The sequence below is a fragment of the Tamandua tetradactyla genome, chromosome 20 (genome assembly GCF_023851605.1).
Source record: "Tamandua tetradactyla isolate mTamTet1 chromosome 20, mTamTet1.pri, whole genome shotgun sequence".
In the NCBI taxonomy this organism is placed as follows: Eukaryota; Metazoa; Chordata; class Mammalia; order Pilosa; family Myrmecophagidae; genus Tamandua; species Tamandua tetradactyla.
Window position 1 is genome coordinate 58,293,669 of NC_135346.1, and position 19,443 is coordinate 58,313,111.

The following is a 19,443-nucleotide window of genomic DNA, read 5'->3' on the forward strand; positions in this document are numbered from 1 at the left end:
GGGTAGATGGAAGTGTGGGGCATGAATGGGTCTGTGGGTGGGTGTATGGGTGGGTGTTGGATGTGGGGCATGGATGGGTCTATGGGTGAATGCTAGAGCACAGTTAGAGATGTTGACTTACCCAAGAGCAAACAATGTGTACCAGCAGTCAGATGGGCTGAGCCCCTGCTTTATCTAACCTGTCTCTACTTTCTAACCTGATTCTTGCCCCCCATCTCCTTCTTTTAAAATAAACCTTGTCCTGTTACCCCTTTAGATGGGAACTGACTTGGCAGTCTGGTAGCCAAAGACCCTCCAGACTCCCCACCTCACCCGGCTCACGCTCTGCAGCCTCAGGGCCACCTGCTCTAGCTGCTGAATTCACCTGACTTCAAAGCCCATTAAACCGATCATTCGGAGGTTAATAAAACTCTTTCCCCTGCACGGCCACACTTCCACCCTCACGGCTGCCCATCACCTGGGTCTGCTGTTACTGTTGCCAGGAGCTGGGAGAGAGCTCTGCAGCCTTTCTTGCCTGGCAAGCATGCAGGTGAGCTGAGAGCCTTTGTCTTCACTGCAGCCCCTGGGGAGGGGTGTCACTCAAGCCTTGTCCCTCCAGGGCTGCTCCTTGAGGTGGGAGGTGTCCTGTCTCTTTGAGGCCTCGTGAGGGGGGTGGAGGGTGGGCTGTGAGTTTGGCAGGAGGTGGCCACCGCAGAAAGGGCTGTGGCAGCCTCACACACAACCGCCTTCTGTGAGTTACCCTGGCATCTCAGCAACGGAGCCTGAAGGAGAGAAAGGGCTCTGCTGTTACCTTGATTGTTTCCAGTTGCTAGGGAGAAGCAGGACCCAGGGGAGCACGTGGGGGGGGGGGGGCAGGCAGCAGGCAGCCAGCCTGGGTGGAGCAAGGGTGGGCCCTGCTGGGCTGAGTCCACATACAGGGGATGCTTTGATGCGTGTCCCAGGACATTGCTGGGGGAGTAGGGTCCACCACCGTGGAGAAGGCTCTTCTCCCTGCTGGAAAAATGCCATCTCTGTGAAATCCGAATGGAAGAAAGCATCAACTGCTCAGGTCACTGTTGGGGTAGGGGGCAGGGAACATACCGCAGAAGGAAACATACAGTTAGATACTACACTGTAAAAATTCTAAAGTGAAACAAAACTCTGTCTAGCTATGCGAGCATAGACCTGTGCACATACAGAGAAAGGTCCAGAAGGGAACATGCTGGATTTCCACCAGTGGAGAAAATCTTGGAGAAATCTGGGATTGGGTGGAGTTTTTCAGAGTCCTATTCTTTTTTTTTTTCAGAAATAAGGTATCCATGTGTTACTATGAGATTTAAAATTAATTTTCAAAGATATTCATCAAGGATTTAATCAGACCAAGAGGGTCCGACTAGGGCAGGCAGAGAGTTTGTGAAGGGTTACTAAAGGACATGGAGAGTTCTGGCTGGTATAGGAAGCACCTTCGGAGCCCAGAGTCCACCCATCAACTCCAGAGTGGGAGTTGTTCCCCCAGGACTGGGCACCCCTCAGCTATCTCCCCAGGTCTGATGCTCCTCAAAGCTTCCTCTAAGATTACACCTGAAGGGGCTGGGCCAGGACCAGGAATTGGTTCCAGGGTGGGGCGGGAGACAGGCACAGAAGAGGCAGGGAGCATTCTGCTTGGCTGGCCCTGTGATGCCAGGCTGCAGCGTCTCTGCTTCCACCCAGCAGAGTGACAGGGTCCGCGTGCTCGTGCAAGGGGGTTATTTTATTAACCAGATAGATTAAGCATCTCTCTTCCTAATTACCGGTTTAATTAACCTTGGCACACAGTGTGTACCAGACCCCGAGGGACTGAGTCAGAATTGCAACGCTGGGTGAACAGGTCCCATCTGTTACACACCAGCTTCAGCTGGCCCTCAAGGGGACAGGAAGCTTTGCAGGCCAGGGTCTGGGACACCAGCAGGGAACCAAGGAGGAAGCAAGCAGGGCTGTCAGGAACCCCTCGGTAGGGTCTTCCCATGGGTGCTAGATTCCAACCTGGCTGTCTTTTTGGCAGCCCTCCACGAGTGACCCTGGTCCGGGTTGACCATGGAGAATTCAGCCTGGACCACACCAACCTTCCAGGTGTCTGCAGATTGGCCAGCGAGCCAGAAGACTTGCGTCCACCTGCCACTCACCAGGTGGTGATGGTGCAGCTGCTGCTTTAAATTCTCTGAGCCTCAGTCTTCTCATCTGTAAAATGGGCGTGATGACACCTAGATCATGGGGTGATTCATGAGGTTTAATGAATATAACAGGCGTTATGGTGCCTTGTAAATGGCATTTGTTTATCCGTTCACTCATCCTGCAGGTACTTAGGAAGCGTGCGCCATGGGTGGGGAAAAGTTAACAATGTGATGTCGGACAGGGAGAATGGAGAGGTTGAGTTACCTGGGGATCGACAGTGTCGGCTAAGAGTCCCCAAATTGCCCCCGCGTGTCCATGCATGCACACACGCTCCTTCCTGACTTGTTGCCCACAGCATCTCCCACGCGGCACACCCCTCACCTGTACTTACACGCCCACACGTGAGCACACGCACCAGGCAGGGAGATGCATTTTTCCTTCACAGTCATGACCTGAACACATGCCCAGCGCCCAAGACACATGAAGCCCAGGATGGCACGGTAATAAGAAACAAGGAGCCCCTGGTAAAGGGGATTTTATATATTTATTTACTTAAAAGCTTATTAAAATCCTCACCCAGTCTCTTCTTCCCTAATGCAGTGTTACTGGAGTCTCTTGATGTCTGTGTAGGAGGGTGATGAGAGTGTGTGTATTTGCATATGTGTGAGAGAGAAGATCTTGCGATGTGTTTGTGTGCCGGGTGTGCCTGCCTCCATGTGTGTGTGTATTTCTGTCTGTTTGTGTGGGCGTGTACATGCATATGTGTATTGTGAATGTGTCCAGGCATGGCACATGTGTATGTGTACCCGGGTGTGGAGTGTATATGTAGCTATGTATTTGTGTGTCTGTGCATGTGTGCATTATATGTGTGTCCTTGCATGTGTGTGTCTGTGTCCAGGTGTGGTTGTGTGTGTGCATCTATGTATTTGTGTGTTTGCATATGTATGCATGTCCAAATGTGAGTGTGTATCGTTTATGTCTGAGGGGTCTGTATGTGTGTGTGTGTGTATGAGAGCATGTGTGCATGTGGGAGTGTGCAGGTGGATGGGTGAGTATGCTGTATGTGTCTGGGTGTCTGCCGTGTGTGTGTTGTGTCCTTGTGTGTCTTGGGAACTTTCCACGTGGGACCTACTTTTCACCACGATCCCCTTAAGGAGGCTTTGTGGACTTCTTATTTCTTAATTTCCCCCTCTATGGAACTTTAAAGCCATAGGTAAACTGATTACCTGTTTATGCACTCAGTATGCATACATCAGTGCTTTATACTAAAAAGTAAGTTTTCTTCCCTCCCACCCCCACCTACCAAGAATCAATTTCCATCCCTGTTGAGGATGTCTGATGTAGAGGAAGTTCCTGGGCTTCAGGGAACTGTGACCCTCAGCGGTTCCTTCCTTCCACAGTCCAGCTGGAAATTTCTTTACATGCTGATTCCTGGGCCCCATCCAAAACACTTGTCAGGAGGCCTGGGGAGGAGCCCAGAAATGGGGGTTTTAGCCAGCTTCCAGGGAATTGTGACTCCCCGACTGAGGGAAGGGTCTGAGACGGAAGGGAGTTTAGAACGTGTCAAGGGGGCTTACCTAGTCTGAAGGGAGTCTGAAACTCCCACCAAGCCCTGGAGAACCTGGGGGCCCCACCCATGAAGGCTGCAGGATGGCCAGCAGGGTCTGCCTGTGGCAGAGCTGCCCAGGCCTGGCCAAAGAGGCTGAGGGGAGGCTGTTGGCCAGAGCAGGACCTCACCCATGCATGCAGGATGAGAGCAGGCATGATGAGTGGGGAGCCCAGAGGCAAGGAGTGCAGCTGGGATATGCAGCAAACATGGTTCCCAAAGGGTCCAAAGCCCTGCTTTCCATCTGATGGCCTCAGACAGCACACATACCGACCTGGGGCCCTCCTTGAGGGAGCCCCCATCTCCCCCCAACCCCGGGTGCCCTGTGCACCAGGCACTGGGAAAGAAGGCAGAAGCTCACCGCTGCCTCTGAGGTTGGAATGGGAGCTCCCTGCTATCCAGGGCCAGAATCCCATCTGGAAGTTGCCAAGGACCTGGTAAGAAAATCAATCCAAGCCAGAGAATCCCTACCTGGTCCTGCCCTCTTTGGGTGCCAAAGAAAAGGCTGTGGTTTTTTGGAGCCACACTGGGCCGATGCCCAGCCCTCCAGCCTGGGTGTCCACGTGGTCAAGCACAGGGGACCAGTAGTTGCCGTGTAGCAGGGCTTCAGCACGGAGTCTTGGGACAGAAGGGAGCCTGGGAAAGGGAGGAGGGAGGGACCGACATGGTGGCTGAGGAGTTGGGGTTGGGGTAGGAGTGGCTCCATGAGGGTGTGACGGCATGAGGGGAAAGGTCAGGGAGGGTGGATGGCCATGGGAGTGGAGGAAGAATGGAGGGGGAGTGGGCATGGGGGGGTACTGCCATCTGATAGGGAAGCAAGGAAGACATCTTTCTCCTCTCTTACGCTTTTAAAGGCATCAGAGCATCTTGCTAATTGTTCCTCTCCCAGAGACGCTAATGAAATTAACTCTGCAAAACGCTCATCAGGTCATCCGCAGAGGGCCCCATGCCAGGTTTCTGCTTGCTCCAATCCTGTCCTCCTCCTCCTCCTCCTGCTCCTGCTCCTTCCTGGAGATTCCCTGACCCTCCTTTTCACATAGGACCTCATCCCCTCCAAACCCACCTGAGAGTGTTCAGTGGGGAAGCTGGAATTGGGGTTGTGCAGCCAGGGGGAAGCTCAGTCTAACCAGCGGCGGAGCTGGGAAAAGTTGTCTCAGGGTGTGTGTTTCTCTGTGTCTGTCTGTCTGTATCTCTCTCTCTCTCTCTCTCCCTCCCGCTCTCATAACACATGCATTAAAGACGCATGTGTCCCTAATAAAATCATTTATTCGAATGGACATTCAATTCCTCAGCAAACATTGCCAGAACAGCTTCTAGGTCCAAATCCTGTCCTATCCCTTACCATCTCAGTTTCTGCATCTATAAAATGGGGGCAGCAATAATAGCACCTTTTTCCTAAGGTGTAGTGAGAATAAAGAGAAAAACCAGGTAACGGATGAGCCTAGCGTTGCCCTGGACACAAAGTGTGCTGAGCGTCTCAAGAAATGCTGGGTGCTGTCCATGGTACTGAACCCCCAGCTCCGGCGATGAGCCACTCCCAGACCAGGCGCTGTTCTCCGTAGCGTGGCACAGTAATGGGTGGGCAAGGGAAGAGTCTGTGTGGTAAGGGGGTGGGGACACATGGTGGCGTTTGTAAATAGATACAGGGAGCAAGCATGTCTGCTTTGATTGTGTGCCAGCTGCTGGGACGGCATGGGTGTGAGCTGGGTGTGGGAAGTGCATTTGTGTTGGGTGTAGAGATTGTGTGGGTGCTGGCATGCTTTGTGCGCGCGTGTGTGTGTGTGTGTGTGTGTGTGTTGGTCTCTGGGTACGGGTGGATGCTGGAGCTTTGTGTGTGGAGAGGACTAGACCAGATGTTGCTGGGAATCCTCTGAGGAGCTTGCTTCCTTGTTCCGAGCAAATGGAAGAGGAGGGTTTAGGTTCACCCCAAGCCTACAGAGCCTCAATCAGTTACTGCAGGTCTCCTGAGTGCAAGAGGAGTGGGCAGAGGCTCTGGCGCTCTCCTTGCCGGTGGCTTGTAGGTGGGACTGAGAAAACCACAGAGTGACCCTCCTGACTGTCCAGCAAGCTCAAGGTCAAGTACACCAACCCTGTCTCCTGCTTGGGTGGGTTGTTCTCACCACCCTGCCTCCATCAAGTCTTCCCCTTACTGTGGGAGTGGCCCAAATACCCATCCTCCTGACAGGACATGCTTCCCCTCTGCTGAAAGCTCTCCGACGGCTTCCCCTGCCATGCAGACTGAAATGCATCCTCTTCCCTGCTGCCCCTTCAAGCCTCTCTCAAAACACTCTCCCCACCTGCTTTGCTCTGGCCTTTTTGCTGTCCCTCATTCCCATCTTTTGTAGCTGCTGTTCCCTCTGTCTGGAATGCTCTTCCTCCAAAGCTTTATATGGCTCCCTCTTCAAGTCTCACCTCAATCATCTCCCCTTCTGAGAGGCCACCCCTGATCACTCTATATCACTCTTTCAAATACAATTGACAGTAACCCAAATAGGCTCAAACAAAAGAAAAGGGAATTTGTTGGCTCATGTAAATGAAACATCCAGGAGTATATCTGGCAGCTTCAGGAGAAGTCGGATCCAGGGGACCCAAATGATGACCCGGGATTCAGCACCTGTCTCTTATCCTCCAGGTTCTTCTCATCTCTGCCCAGGTTTCAGTCTCAGGTATGAACTCCTCATGATGGCAGCTCCAGAACCATTTGCTGCTTTGAATCTAACAAGCAAAGAAATTCTTACTTTCCTTAGTTCCAACAAAAGTCCCAGAAAGAAGCTTCAGTGGACTGACTTGACATTATGCTCATCCCTGAATCAGCCACCGTGGTTTAAGGACTTTAGTGGATGCTGATTGGCTTGGCTGAAATGTGTGCCATCCTCTGGAGCTGGGGTGGGGCACTCCCCATGAATCCTGTCCACTGATAGTGGAGAGAATTGGTGCCCAAAGGAAAGACAAGAAAATGTTGCTTCCAGGATAGGGAAGCTGCTTGCTGAGTAGTGAGCAGATGAAAACTCTTAGACCAGGGCAGGGACCATCAGATGCCAAAGTGGGGTCTCCAAGAGCAAGTCTTGCCTGCTGAACTGAGTTCCTGAAGGATTGGGTTATCGGTCTAGTAGATGAGGGCAAAGCTGTGGGCATATGGAGTCTGGGCTCTGCAGAGTCCTTCAGTATATTTGTGTGGGTGCAGCAGTAAGAAGTGAGCTCTGCATGTCGGTGCGGTCAGAGGCTTCCTGAGCAGGTGAAAGGGAGCCTGATGACTGCCCTAGTGCAGCCTGCAAGGTAGTCTAGTGGGGAGCCCCCAGGCTCTGTCCTTTGTCCTGACACCAGCAGCCTGTTCAGTAAAGACCCAGTTGAAAGTATATATCGTTTCCCAATCCCATCTGGGAATGACAGGCAGCTGAAGAAGTCAGCAAGAACACTGCCTGACAGTACCTAGATCCTGCAAGGGCTCCAGGATGGGCAGAGAGATTAGAGATCATATCATGAGAGTTAGTCAGGACGACCATGAAATCTCCACATTTAAATCTAGAAAACCAGCGACGCTCGTATAGGATGAGGAAAATTTGCATTTAACCAGCATCACAGGAGCTTCTGATGCACCTTCAGGTCAGATATGCCCTCACCACGGGCTCCCCAGGTACAGTGGTATTAACAATGCACCATCGCTGCCCAAAAGCAGGCTGGAGCCCACTTTTTCATCAGGCCATGTCTTTGGGAGACATGCTGAATCTCTTCAGGAGATGCCTGGTGTCTTGATTGGCCAGGTTGCTATGACGAAAATGGGAATTAAGTGTCTCACAGTTTCAGAGGCTAGGAGTCTTGCTTCCTATGAGGGTTGATAGCTGAGCTACTGGCTTATCGCAGTCCTTGGGGTTCCTTGGCTTGCATCTCCACCTTGCATCACATGAAGATGTCCTCTCTTTTCCCTTTTAGGCTCCTGCTGCCTTCCTGCTTTTCCGTGTGGCCTTTTCCTTATAACGCCTCCAGTCATCTGGATGGAGACCCACCCTGGTTCAGTTTACCTCACCTTCACTACAAATAACATCTTCAAAAGGTCCTGCTTACCTGGGGCTCACACCCACAAGGATGTGGGCTAAGATGAAGAATGTGTCTAAATCAGGGTACATACTTCTACCCACAATACCTGGAGACAGCAGCAGTGGGGTGGCTGTGGTGCAGAGGGCAGGGACCCCATGCTCTGACACAGAGCCAGCGACAGAAGCTGGAGGAGAAAAAAAACTCAGGTTTACACCCAGATCTTGTCTTCTGAAGTAAAAGAAGTAAGAGTCTTCAGAAATAACAGAAGCAAAAGAGGGGACAGATGTGTTTGGTATAGCCCCAAAGATGAACCCAATGAGGGGCAGATTCCTGCTCCTTAGGAAGAAGACATTTATTCCAAGCAGAGAAATCAGAGATGAAATCTGAGATTCTGCAGGGGGAACGAAAGACCATTGTTGGAGGATCCTGCTTGGGCTGGGTTGGGGGTGGCCCCTCCTTTTCCTCAGTCTGGGGCTCCTTTGAGGGCAGAATCTCAAGGTCACAGCCAGGCTTGGATCTGAGCAGCTTCCAGGCTCTTTGGAGCCCTGAGTAAAGGAGGTTGGAGTACTGCTCCTCCCGTCTACCTTTGGGTCTGGAGCAAAATTCAGGGGAGAAGTCTAGGCTTCCCCCACCACAAAGTCATGCCCCCCTGCACCTTTTCTCCTGGTGTGGTCTGAGTATCACTTGGAAAGGGACAATTGAGTGAGGCCTGAGCGACCAAAGGGAATCAACCAGTGGTGACAGAATGTTCCAGGAAGAAAAGTCAATGGGAAGGCCTGGAGGTGGGGGCAAGTCTGGATGCTGGAGAAACAGACCTAAGGCCACTATGGCTGGAGCCCCTGCAGAGAAGCCAAGGCAGGCAGGGGCCAGAGCTTAACAGGCCTACAGGCTATGGTCACCTGTCATACTCTTTCCACATATTTCAGCTCTCTTTCTTCTAAGCACATGGTAGGAGTGCTCTTCCTGGCCCTCTTGGGTTGGGCCATGTGGCCAGTTCTGGCCAATGAACTGTGTCATTTATGGGCTGAGCCTTTGATTGCCGGTGTGTGTAACTCCAGAGTTACCGTTTCTTCTGCATCAATGACTAGAGATGTTCCAGAGAGTGGCTGCATTTTCAGCCTGGGACAATGACATGAGGCAGTGGAGCCATGATAGACATTATGAGAAGTAAACCTTTGTTGATTTAAGCCACTGAGCTATGAGGGCTGTTTGTTACTATGTCATAACCCAGTCTTCCTGACTGGTTACACAGGCCATTCTTCTATTCCAGCTGAAAAGAGGGGGGCAGAGAAGTGAACAGAGAAGAGGAGATCCTACCCTTTTCCACATTCTAAATCTTATTACCAAATTAAAATCCCAGAGCAGAAATTCAGAAGGAGGAAATGTAAGGAGCATGAACTTGGAAATCAATCCTCCCAGGAACCTGTTTCAGCTCTGCTATCATTGAATAAGGGTGGCCCTGGGCAATAAGGCTCTTCCCCTTTCCAAGCCTCAGTTCTTTATCTGTGTAATGGGGATAATAATGTTTCTTTAACAGAATTGCATGTGAAGAACAAGCCAAATTGCAAATGCAGTCAAGGACATAGCAGTGTCCAGCAAGGCCATTACTATGTCATCTTGTACCCCAGTCCCCAAGCCCAGTCCTTCATCCTCAACCACCTACCTTCAGTGCCCAAACCCTAATTCCTAATAATCCTCTCCTTACCTTGTACCCCAACTGCAGGTCCCCTTGCCCTTTCACCTCTCCTACTCACTTCCTCCCTGCCCTGGGTGGGGGGAGCATGGTGCCAAGGGGGAAAGCATGAGCACATACTCAGTTGGGGAGACCAGCCTCCCCCCCGACACGGTGTAGACCCCAAAGCAGAGTTCAGAAAGCAGAAACTGGTGGACATTTTCATCTGGGCCCACATATGGTTAAATTTTATTTTTTTAAAATTTTTAGTCGAAAATGTTAAGTCAGGAGGTTTCATATACAAATCTGAGTATGTGGCTTCCATTGAATAATTGGAAGATGCTGATGACCCTGTTGCCTCACCTTCCCCCAGCCAGCACCTGGAACAGAAGAGCCCGCTGCCCTCTTTAGATGGGACACTGTGCCCAGCCTCCAGGGCTGCCCACAGCTTCCCGGGCACTGAAACCCAGAATCTGCAGATGTGAATCTGAAGCTCTGGCTGATGTACTTATTTATTATAGTAAAGAGAAAAGCAAAACATCGCTCATAACCCTTCTTTCTCAAAAGTGGGAAACAAAAGACAGACCGAGAGAGGGCCTCCTGTTTCAAGAAATACAGGAGAGCTCATATCTCTTTGTGAACGCGGAGACCATTCCACATGGCCCAGGCTGCAGCATCAATTTATTTGATCGACCAGTCCCTGCAGGCATTTGGGTTGACAACCCTGCCCTCACCCTGTTCATCCCCCGCTCCCCCCCCCCCCCCCCGGCCCAGAGTAAGACCTTCTCTTTTCTCTGACCACACGCCCCGTGCACCTGGTGCCCGTTTTGTGATTTACTTTCTCCTTCACGGAAGCCCTCTCTTTATTTAAATTCGATTAGGGGATGGGGGTGGGGGAAAAGGAGATTCCAGCAGTGAGCACTCAGGAAGACGACGTGACTTGCCTAAGGTCACAGAGTTAGAAGGTGGGGGGTGCCTAGACCCCGGTACCTCTAGCTCTCAAAGTCCAGCTCTTTTTTTCTCCACGCCCACGTCTTCAGCGCCGTGCGCGCCCAGGACGCAAACACGGCGCTCCCCAGTCCGACGCTCTGCGCCTGGGGGTTGTTATCTTTCGCCAAACACTGCAGCGGGGTTAGGGAAGTCTTGGGTCAAGCTGCGTGAGCCCTGTCCTCTGGCCCACCCCCCACCGCCCCCCGTCTGCACGGTTGGCACTGCGGGTGGCCCCGAGGCCGGCGTGACCGGGATCGGGGGCTGAGATACCTCTGCGCGCGGTTCCCGCAGTCCCCTGCCCAGACCGTGGGCTGACGGCGTACCGCGGCGCGCTGACGGCCTCGGAACGCGGCCTGGAGGCGGAGGTGGCTGGAGGAGGAGTGGCGGAGAGCACTGCAGCGGAACCTGCCCTGGGCACTCCTGCCCCGGGCCGCTTTCCGCAGGCTGGCACCGCGCCGGGGGTCACCGCAGCCCCGGGCCTCCCGGGCCACCTGTACGAGGGCTAGCGGGCAGGAGGAGCCCGGATCCGGGAGGAAAAAGATCCACTCCGGGTTTCCGGCTCCTGCCCCGGTCCCTGGAGACCGTACAGGGCGGTGGGAGGCCTCCCCACCCACCGCCCCAGCCCCTCCTCGGGGGAGCCTCGGGCATTGCCAGGGGGGATCCCCCGAGCTGGGGGTGGCCCGAGCGCTCGGCGCGGAGCGGCGCGGCCCCTCCTTTCCTTCCCCGCCCCGCCCCGCCGCCGCTGCCGCCGCCCCGCTCCGCCGCTCCAGTCCGGGTTTTGCGGCGCCCGCCGGCCCGCTCCCCGGCTGCGGGCTTCGCGCAGCGGCTGGCTCGGTGCGCGGCGCGGCTGGCGCTGCGCTCCGCCCCGGCTGCATTGCTGCGCTCCCGGGGCTCAGGGGAGCCACGCGCTGCGTGCACCCCGCAACCGGCCGCCCGGAGGCAGCACAGTCCTCTGGCATGGACCCCGGGGGCGCCTCGGGCTGGGGCTCCGGGCTGAGGCTCTGAAAGCCGCCCTCCTGCCCGCGGGGCCCCGCGCCCGGCCCGCCCGTCCGCCCGCGGCCATGGCCGCCCGGCCCGGCCTGTGGCCAGCGCTCCTGGGTATGGTCCTCGCCGCCTGGCTCCGCGGCTCGGGTGAGTCACGCCGCGCGCGCGCTGGGGAGGCTTGCGGGGGGACCGTGCGCGCGAACGCACGCTGTTCTGGGGGGTCCCTGACCCGCGCTGCCGGACCCGGGCTGGGAGCCCCCTGAGGCCAAACTTTACAAGGCGGGACGCGGGGGCCGGCTCTCGCTGCTGCGCAACTCCCCCCGCGCGCTTCCCCGGAAGCCTGGGTTCTGCCAAGTCAAGGAGCAGCTGCCAGCGCGCGGGGCTGGCGAGTGTAGACGCCCCACGCCTCCGGGCGGGGGAAGTTTGCTGGCTGCCCGGCCTGAACCCGGCTTGGGGTTTTGAATTAGCACCCCCTGGGACCCTGACTTTGAGGGTTTGCAGATTAGAGGGTTTTGATCACATTCCAGGGCCCAGGAAATCCGGGATGGGGGCTGTTTAGGACACCTCTTCCCAGTCGCATCTCTCCCAAACAGCCACTCACAGTCTCCCAACTTGGCACCTGGCCCCTGCCCACATCCAGAACACAGTGTCCTCCTCTGTCCCCGCCGCACACGTTCTCACACGCAAACACACTCAGGCGTGGAGGCGTACAGCCCACACAGTCAAAGCGCCGCGGTCCCGCCTGGGGCTCCTGGCCTCCCTTACTTGTGGGGGCCACAGTTGTGTGCGCTGGGCTGCCGCAGCTTCCCCTTCTTTTAACTCCACTGTCCGCCGCCCCCCCCGTCCCCCCCCCCCCCGCCTTGCCTCAATGACCACCCCAGCCTGGTCAGCAACCCAGCCTTCAGCCCACCTCCTTTCCCTCCCTTGCACCCGGGAGCAGGACGTTCTCCTCTATCCTTTGTCTGCTATCCCTGATGCCTCCACCTGGGCTGAGCTTTTGGGGCTTTCTGGCCACTACCCCGCATGTACTTAGCAGCGTTGAGCTTATACACGTGTGTCTTGGGGTGGGGGGGTGATGGAGATAATCAGGGTGGTAGGGGGCTTACCCTAGCAGTCCTCCATTCCCGCTGCCCCAGGTCCCTGGGTGGGGGTTAGGGGTAGCCTGACCAGGCCCCTGTTAATCACAGGGGTGTCAGAAGGGCTCTTTGGGGTTCCTGAAGCCAGCGATCCAAGCTCAATGAGTGAGAGCTCAGGGGACCAGCATGATGATTGATGCTGATGGCTATTTCCTTTAAGGGTCTCTCTGCGCATCGTATCCTGCACCCACCAGTGCCTGGCCACCCCCCCATCCACCCCAACTCCGGCCCTCCCATACCATCCCACTCTATGTCCCCTCCTATCACCCTTCCCCAGTCCTCACTTGAGCAAGCAATTCTGCCCCCATGGCCTCCCCGTCTAACCCTGATGCCCTAGGAAGCTGAGCTGCCTCTGGGCATGTGTTCACCTTGCACACACATGCGTGTGAGGGGTGTGTGTGCAGCTCCCCGGATGGACGCTCAGGAACAGCAGGTTGCCCACTGGCCATGGTGAGCTGGGGGTGTTAATGCCCCTCCCCACCCCAACGAGGGACATGTTGCTGGAAACCTAGTAGGTGCCCAGGAAATGTTTACTGAGTTGGTTGTATGCGAGAGGGCGGCGTGGCCATATCTGCATGTCGCCCCCATGAGCACGTGTGAGGGAATGTGTGGGTTGGCATGTGTGCCCTGGTGACGACAGGGCTGGTGTGGTGTGTGCAGCCTTGGTGTGTGTGTGTGTGGTCAGATGAGTGTGTGCGGCGGCTGGCGGGCTGCACGTGTGTGACAGTTATGTGCAATTGCACAGATGAGCATGTATAGATAAGGGGTGACGGGTGCTGGTGAGTCAGGGTGCCGCAGCCTGGGGTTGGGTGGGGGTGGGGGAGCTGCCACATGGATTCCTTAGGATGCTGTGGGGCAGGGGACCTGCGCCCCTGGTTGACGGGGCACCTGTTGGGGCCAGATTCAAGGTTGCCTAGGGTGCTGGCAGGTAGGACCCTGAGCTGCAGGGCAGCCTTGGAACAGAGGGATCAACTCCCAGGCCTGGGGAGATTTGCTGCTGTAGGGCAGTGGGTGGGTGGGGGGTGGGGTGGCCGGGCCATTGTTCTAAGTCCCTTCCCACTAGTCCCCCACATGCTGTAGGCACAGGTGCCCGCAGCCGGACATCCAGGCAGGCTGGCCCCGCGGTGACCCCGGCTCTTCCCGCACTCGCCCCTCGCATCAGCTCCTCCGGCAGCAGCGGCGGGTGGAAAATGTGTCTGTGAGCGGCAGAGGGAGGGCTGGCCAGGCGGCAGGGGGCACCGGGGGCCAGCAGGACTGCATCCTTCTGCTCCCCATCCCTGGTCACCCGACCTCCCCCGCCACCACCTTGTACAAAAGCCTGTCCCTTCAGCACACGTCCCCCTGTCGACCCACACACAGGGACCACGACATCTCCTGGGGGCTCCCCGTTGATACTGGGTCACACGGCTGGCCCCCCACATGCCTCCCTGCCCCTGCGGGCTGCATGCACCTGCTGGGTCGCCCATCACACACGTCTTCGCACTTCCTAAGGGGAGGGGGAGTCCGTGGGGAGCTGGCTTTCCTGGGGGGTGGGACTGAGGGACCCCAGACTCGGTCATTACCCATCTTGGTCCCAATACAAGCTGCCCTGGGGGCCTCCTCCTCAGGCCCCTGTCCTTATCCTCCAGACTGGCCCTGGGCCTCTTGGCCAACCCCTCATCCCTAGGCTGGAGCAGGTGGTGGCCTGGGATGGGAGGGGATGGGGGGGTGGAGGCCATGCTGATGCTGTAGGGCTGAGAGACATCCTGCTGTGGAGATGGGGTAACCCGCCCCGCACGCTCCCTCAGGAAAGGCTAGACCTCTGGATGCCTGCTCCCTACTTTCCCGGGTCAGGACGGGCTCCCCTGAAGAGCCTGAGAATTGGCATTTGACCCAGGTACGAAACCCCCATCCAAGAGGCACCGGCCTGCTTCCTAAAAGCAGCCCACATTTGTCCCAGCCAGGAACTGGGGGCCCCTCCACTCACAAGCTTCCTTCCTGCCCGGTGCCACTCTGGGCCCAAGACTTGCAGACTCAACTCAAGCCCCCGGTCTCAGGAGGCGAGGGCCTGCCCTGAGCTGGCGTGGGGTTGGGGGTGGGACCCCTGCCTCTATGTGAAGTCCCCAAGACCTAGGAACACACGTGTCTGGCCCGGAGATCCCAGGGCCAGAGCCTTGGCCTCCCTTGGCTTTTCCTTCCTTCTTCACACCTCACCTCTGTTCGGTCACCAGGTCCTCCGTCTCAGTCCGACTTGCGTCCCTTGGCATCCCTGTTGCCCCCCTTCCCCAGTCTCTCCCTCTCTCACCCGGGACCACTGCAGCACCCACTCCCCTTACCCCCTCCCCGCATCTCCTTCCCATGTTTCCTCCACTCAGGCTAACCCCGCTGGGGCCCTGGCTAGAGGCCTCTGTCAGGCAACCTTCTGTGGCTCCCCAGTGCCTGCGGGGAAAAGTCCAAACCCGGAACCTGGGAAGTGTTTAGGAAACACTCGCCTCCCTCATCACTACCATACATCCCTGGGCTGAGCTGCTCTGAGGGGGCGTGTCCCTGTGTCCATCTGGCTCTGGCTGTGACAGCCAGTGAACCAGGCAGCCACAACCCCCAGACAAGCTCTGGCTTCCAGACTGTAGCTCCCTCACCTTGCAAAACCGGGTGCCACCTGGCCCCTGCCCATCACGCTCTCCACCCAGCACCCCACCATCCTCAGCTCTGCACAGACCTTTGTTGCATGTGCCTGTCTTGGCCGCCAGTTCCAATGCAGCCCCCATCGAGAGGCCTCCCCATCTCCTCCCCTGGTGGGGACTGTGGTGCACTGACATGCTCAGAGGGGGCTACAGGGGACGGAGATGCTGACTCCTCTGGGGGGTATGGGAGGCCTGAGGCAGCTGTCGGATGCCTCTGGCCCAAGTCACTTCCTCTGTGCTCTCTGCAAGTATTGCCCTTGTCTGTGGCGCCATGACCTAAGGAAAAATGTGGGAAACCCTCCTCTCAGCCCCCAGCATGCTCAGAGCCATGGCTTGTCAAATGCTTGCTTTTTCTCTTTATTTCCTTGGTTTGAGTTTGGGCTTTCTGGCCAGATAGGGAGGGCTGCTATGGCTGGGGATGGGGAGAGAAGTTTGCCTTGTCTGCCTTGTTCTGCCCCATCCCTGTCCCCTGAACACAGACTGCCTTCTCCTAGAAACAGCTTTCTGGCTGCAGCCGGGATCAGCCACATGAGGCCTCACCAGGGGGTGGTGGTACCCCAGCCACGCGCATGCATGGCAGACCAGTCCCCACAAGTGTGTGTTGAGTAGGAATCTCCCTGTGCACCTCTGCCCTGAACCAAGGTATAGATTTATCCCAAGTGGCTATTTTCTCATGCAAATAACGGGGTGCATGGAGGTGGCAGCAAAGCTGGGGCCACTCTGTGTAGCACTTATGTGGGACTTCTGGTTCCTGAGGCCGAGCCCCAGGAAAGCCTGGCCCTGGGCCCCATCCAGACTCCGCCACCTGGATGGGAGCTCAGTGTCCTGGGATCAGCCCTGCATTCCTCTTGTCTCCTCCCATGCGTATCAGAAAAGTCTCAGCCTCCTATTCCTGCCTGGTAGAGTAAAAAGCATATTGGGGCTTTGGAGACAGAAAGGGCTCCAAGCCTCCCATCGTTGGGTAAGTAACTTTTCCTCCCCAGCCTGTTTCCTCATCTATGGAATGGGGGTATAGTAACAGATTGATGGAGTAGCATGGAAAGAACGCCCAACGATGGAACCTGACATCCAGCAGGCACCCCTAGAGTGTTTGCTTCCTTCCTTCATCTTCCTGGCATTTGACGGGACATGAATTAGTTTGGAGCTAGGGTCAGGGCAGTTCTAGGCCCTGAGATGCGAGAGAAGGGGTCTCAGTGTGAGCTGCTTTAGCAGCAGGGCTCTAATTCTGATACGCAGCAGGGGTCTGATTCTGACACTGAGTCCCCGGTGTGCAAAGGGCAGTTGTTTGTTTAGGGTTCTGTGAAGATGATAATTTGGCCCCAGCTCGTGGCTGGAACTGTGTGCTGATGGTGGGCTTGGACACGCAGTACATGGCAGTAAAGGGGGTTGGGGACCCTGGATGGAAGGAAATTCTAGTCTCGGTTCTACCAGTTTGATTTCTGTGTGATCTTGGACAAATCACTTAATCTCTCTGGGCTGTTTGCCTCTCTATATACTAAAGGATTGGACCTGATGACTCTACTGGGGCAGAGGCTGGTGCCAAGGGTAAGCTGCCTTGAGAGCCTGTGGTGGACTCTGCGCTCAGCCTCAGTTTCCCCAAGGAACTGCTCACAACTGCCCCATACCGGCCAGAGCCTCAGCACCTGCTACTTTTGGTGCCTTGCGGTCAGTTGGCTGCTGGGGCAGGCCCGAAGCTGGTGGTAAGCAGAGGTAGGAACTGGGAATCTCAGCACCAAGCCTACTTCAGCTGGTGACCACTCCCAGTCTAGAGACGGAGCTTCTCCAGTGCCCCCCTCCCCACCCCCGGTGGGGGTGGTCGTCAGTGTGTCAGTGCCTGAGGCTCATTCTCTTCCCAGGCACCGTCACTAGATGCCCCAGACAGCCATCAGCCTATGGAGGCCAGAACCCCCAGAAACCCAAAGAAGGTGGTAGAATGGCTGAGTCACCTGGGATCTGGTCAGGTTTGAAACAGGGTCAGGACTAGGTGCAAACTTTAAGTCCTGCAAGTTCAGGGTCAGCACCTGAGAGCGAGGCTCACCTGAATGTTATGTGCTTGGCACCTCACTCGCTTCACCCTAACCCCAGCCATGGACCCAGCGCCTCCCTGCGCTGCCATGTGTCTGGAGCCAAACCAGTCCTTCCGTTTTCTTCTTTGTAAAATAGAGTAATAATAGTACCTACTTCACGGGGTTGTCGAGCAGGTTAAGTGGTTAATGCACATAAACCCTGGCACATAGTAGTTGCTCAATAAATGTTAGCAATTGATGATGATGATGATGATATGGCAAGAGGGCAATGCTCTGTCCTCCCTTGGAGGAGTGGGAGAGTTCTTGACTGTTCTTGGAGCCAGCTTTGTGGGAGAGGGTGAAAAAGGCAACTGGGAGACCAAGTAGGAGAGCAGAGGCCTGAGATGTGGTCTCCGTATGGGGATGGCTGACAGTTCTGACTTCTTTCTCTTAGCCCCTTTCCATGCCAAGGGGCAGGGCATATCAATGACTCCCTCCATTCACCACCCCCAGCCTTCCCTTCTCCAGATGTGGTTGCTGACTGCCTGTCCCAGCCCTCTTTGAAAAGTGTGTGTATTGAAACCCCGAGGGGTCTAGAGGTGGCAGCTGCTCATTACCAGGAAAGATCGCAAAAGGAGGACCTTTTGGTCCCACTTAGATGGGGGAGAGGCCTCTGAAGCCCCTGCTTCTGAGCCAGTCCCCTGGAGGAACACCAAGACCTAAGGTCCTAGATAGTGGGTCCCCCAGAGCTGGGCCCCTCCTCAACCCTGCATGTCAGAGCTGTGTCCACCTGGAAGGTTCAGGGTCACCTTGAGATCCAGGCAAATTTAAGGCTGAGCTTTGGGGGAGGGGCAGCCAGGCTAGATTGGGAGAGCTGGAGGGATGGCTGCAGGGGCCCTGGGGAGGGGGCTCTGTATGCCACCTCTGCCCTGTACCTCCCCAGCCGGGACCGCAGGTGGAATTCCCCCATGCCCCACCCCAGCAAGTTCCACTGAGAGCCTGTAGGGGGCGGTTCACCCCGAATTAGACTTTTCCACCATTCCAGTTGGGCCAGGGGACCAAGTGGATTTGAAGGGCTGCTGTTTTTTCCTACCTCTGCATTTTCTTTCAGCTACAGCCTCCGGCTTCCAAAAGGGTGCAAGGCACCCGAGGGTAGGAGTGCCTGCCTCCTTAGCACCCACCTGGTGACTGGACCCCCAGCTTCCGGAACCCCTCCCCTCATCACCCACCCCCACCCCCTTGTGAGGTAGCTTGAAGGGCGGGGGTGGGAGTGGGTGGGGGTGAGTGGGGGTGTGGGTTCCCAGCTCAAGCCAGCGCTTGGGCCAGCAGAGCCCCAGGGTACGTGAGCGCCCCCCGGGAAGCAGGTGCCGAGCCAACGGGAGACCAAACCGAGGGGATTAGCAATTCGCAGCTGCGACCAAGCGCCTGGAGGGACCCAGGGGAGGGTCTCCCTGGGAATGGGGCGTCCAGGCCCGAGTTGGGGGGGCGGGGTGCTGCTGTGCATCCTACTCGGCGGGCTGGCGGCCCCCTCTCCCTGCTTGGAAGCTGGGTAATTAATGCGCGGTCAACTCCGGCGGCCGGGCTGATGTCTGGCCTCCCCCACCCGCCGGGGCTGTGGGGGGGGGAAAGGGGCGGGATCCCTCCGCCTGCCAGCCCGCCCGCGGCCGCCCGCCGGATTATCAGCTCTTTGTTCCGTGCCTGTTAACAAGTTCCTAGCTGAGCGCTTGGCTGCCGCCCGGGAGCAGGCGTCCAGCCTCCGGGCACTGCCGCTCTCAGCGGCCTCAGCCCCCTCCTCCAGTTCTTGCTCTTAGCTGCAGCCCCGACCTCCCACCCATCTTTCCCGGGCTCCCTTGGATGGCAGGCAGTGGGTGAACCTTGGGCTCACTCGCAGTCTTGGGTTCCACGTGGAGAAACCCCAGGCTGATCTGCCTGCAGTGGGGGGGAGAACGCCCTCATTCCGTGAGGACCCTACTGTATGCCAGAGGCTTCAAAAGCGGCAGCACTCTTCCCGTTTTACAGATGCTGGAGGGCACCGGCTCACCCCCTGCAGCTGTCTGCCCGATCCAGGCCTCTGAAACCAGTCATCCTCCTGCCAAGAGAGGGAGCACCAGGCGGGCGCGGTGGCTCAGTGGCAAAGTTCTTGCCTGCTATGCTGGAGACAGGGTTCGATTCCCTCGACTCCCCGTGCCTGCCTATGCAAAAAAAAAACAGAGAGAGAGAA

At 56.5% G+C, this 19,443-nt stretch overlaps 1 long non-coding RNA gene across 1 annotated transcript; it reads right to left on the minus strand.

Annotated features, from left to right (window-relative positions):
- Positions 1 to 10,293: 10,293 nt before the first annotated feature.
- On the minus strand, positions 10,294 to 18,427 carry LOC143664170 (uncharacterized). The gene is made up of 3 exons (XR_013166358.1): positions 18,316 to 18,427; positions 15,252 to 15,492; positions 10,294 to 10,564 (listed from the first exon to the last, which is right to left on the minus strand). It is a non-coding gene; the product is annotated as an uncharacterized LOC143664170 (long non-coding RNA).
- Positions 18,428 to 19,443: the final 1,016 nt, after the last annotated feature.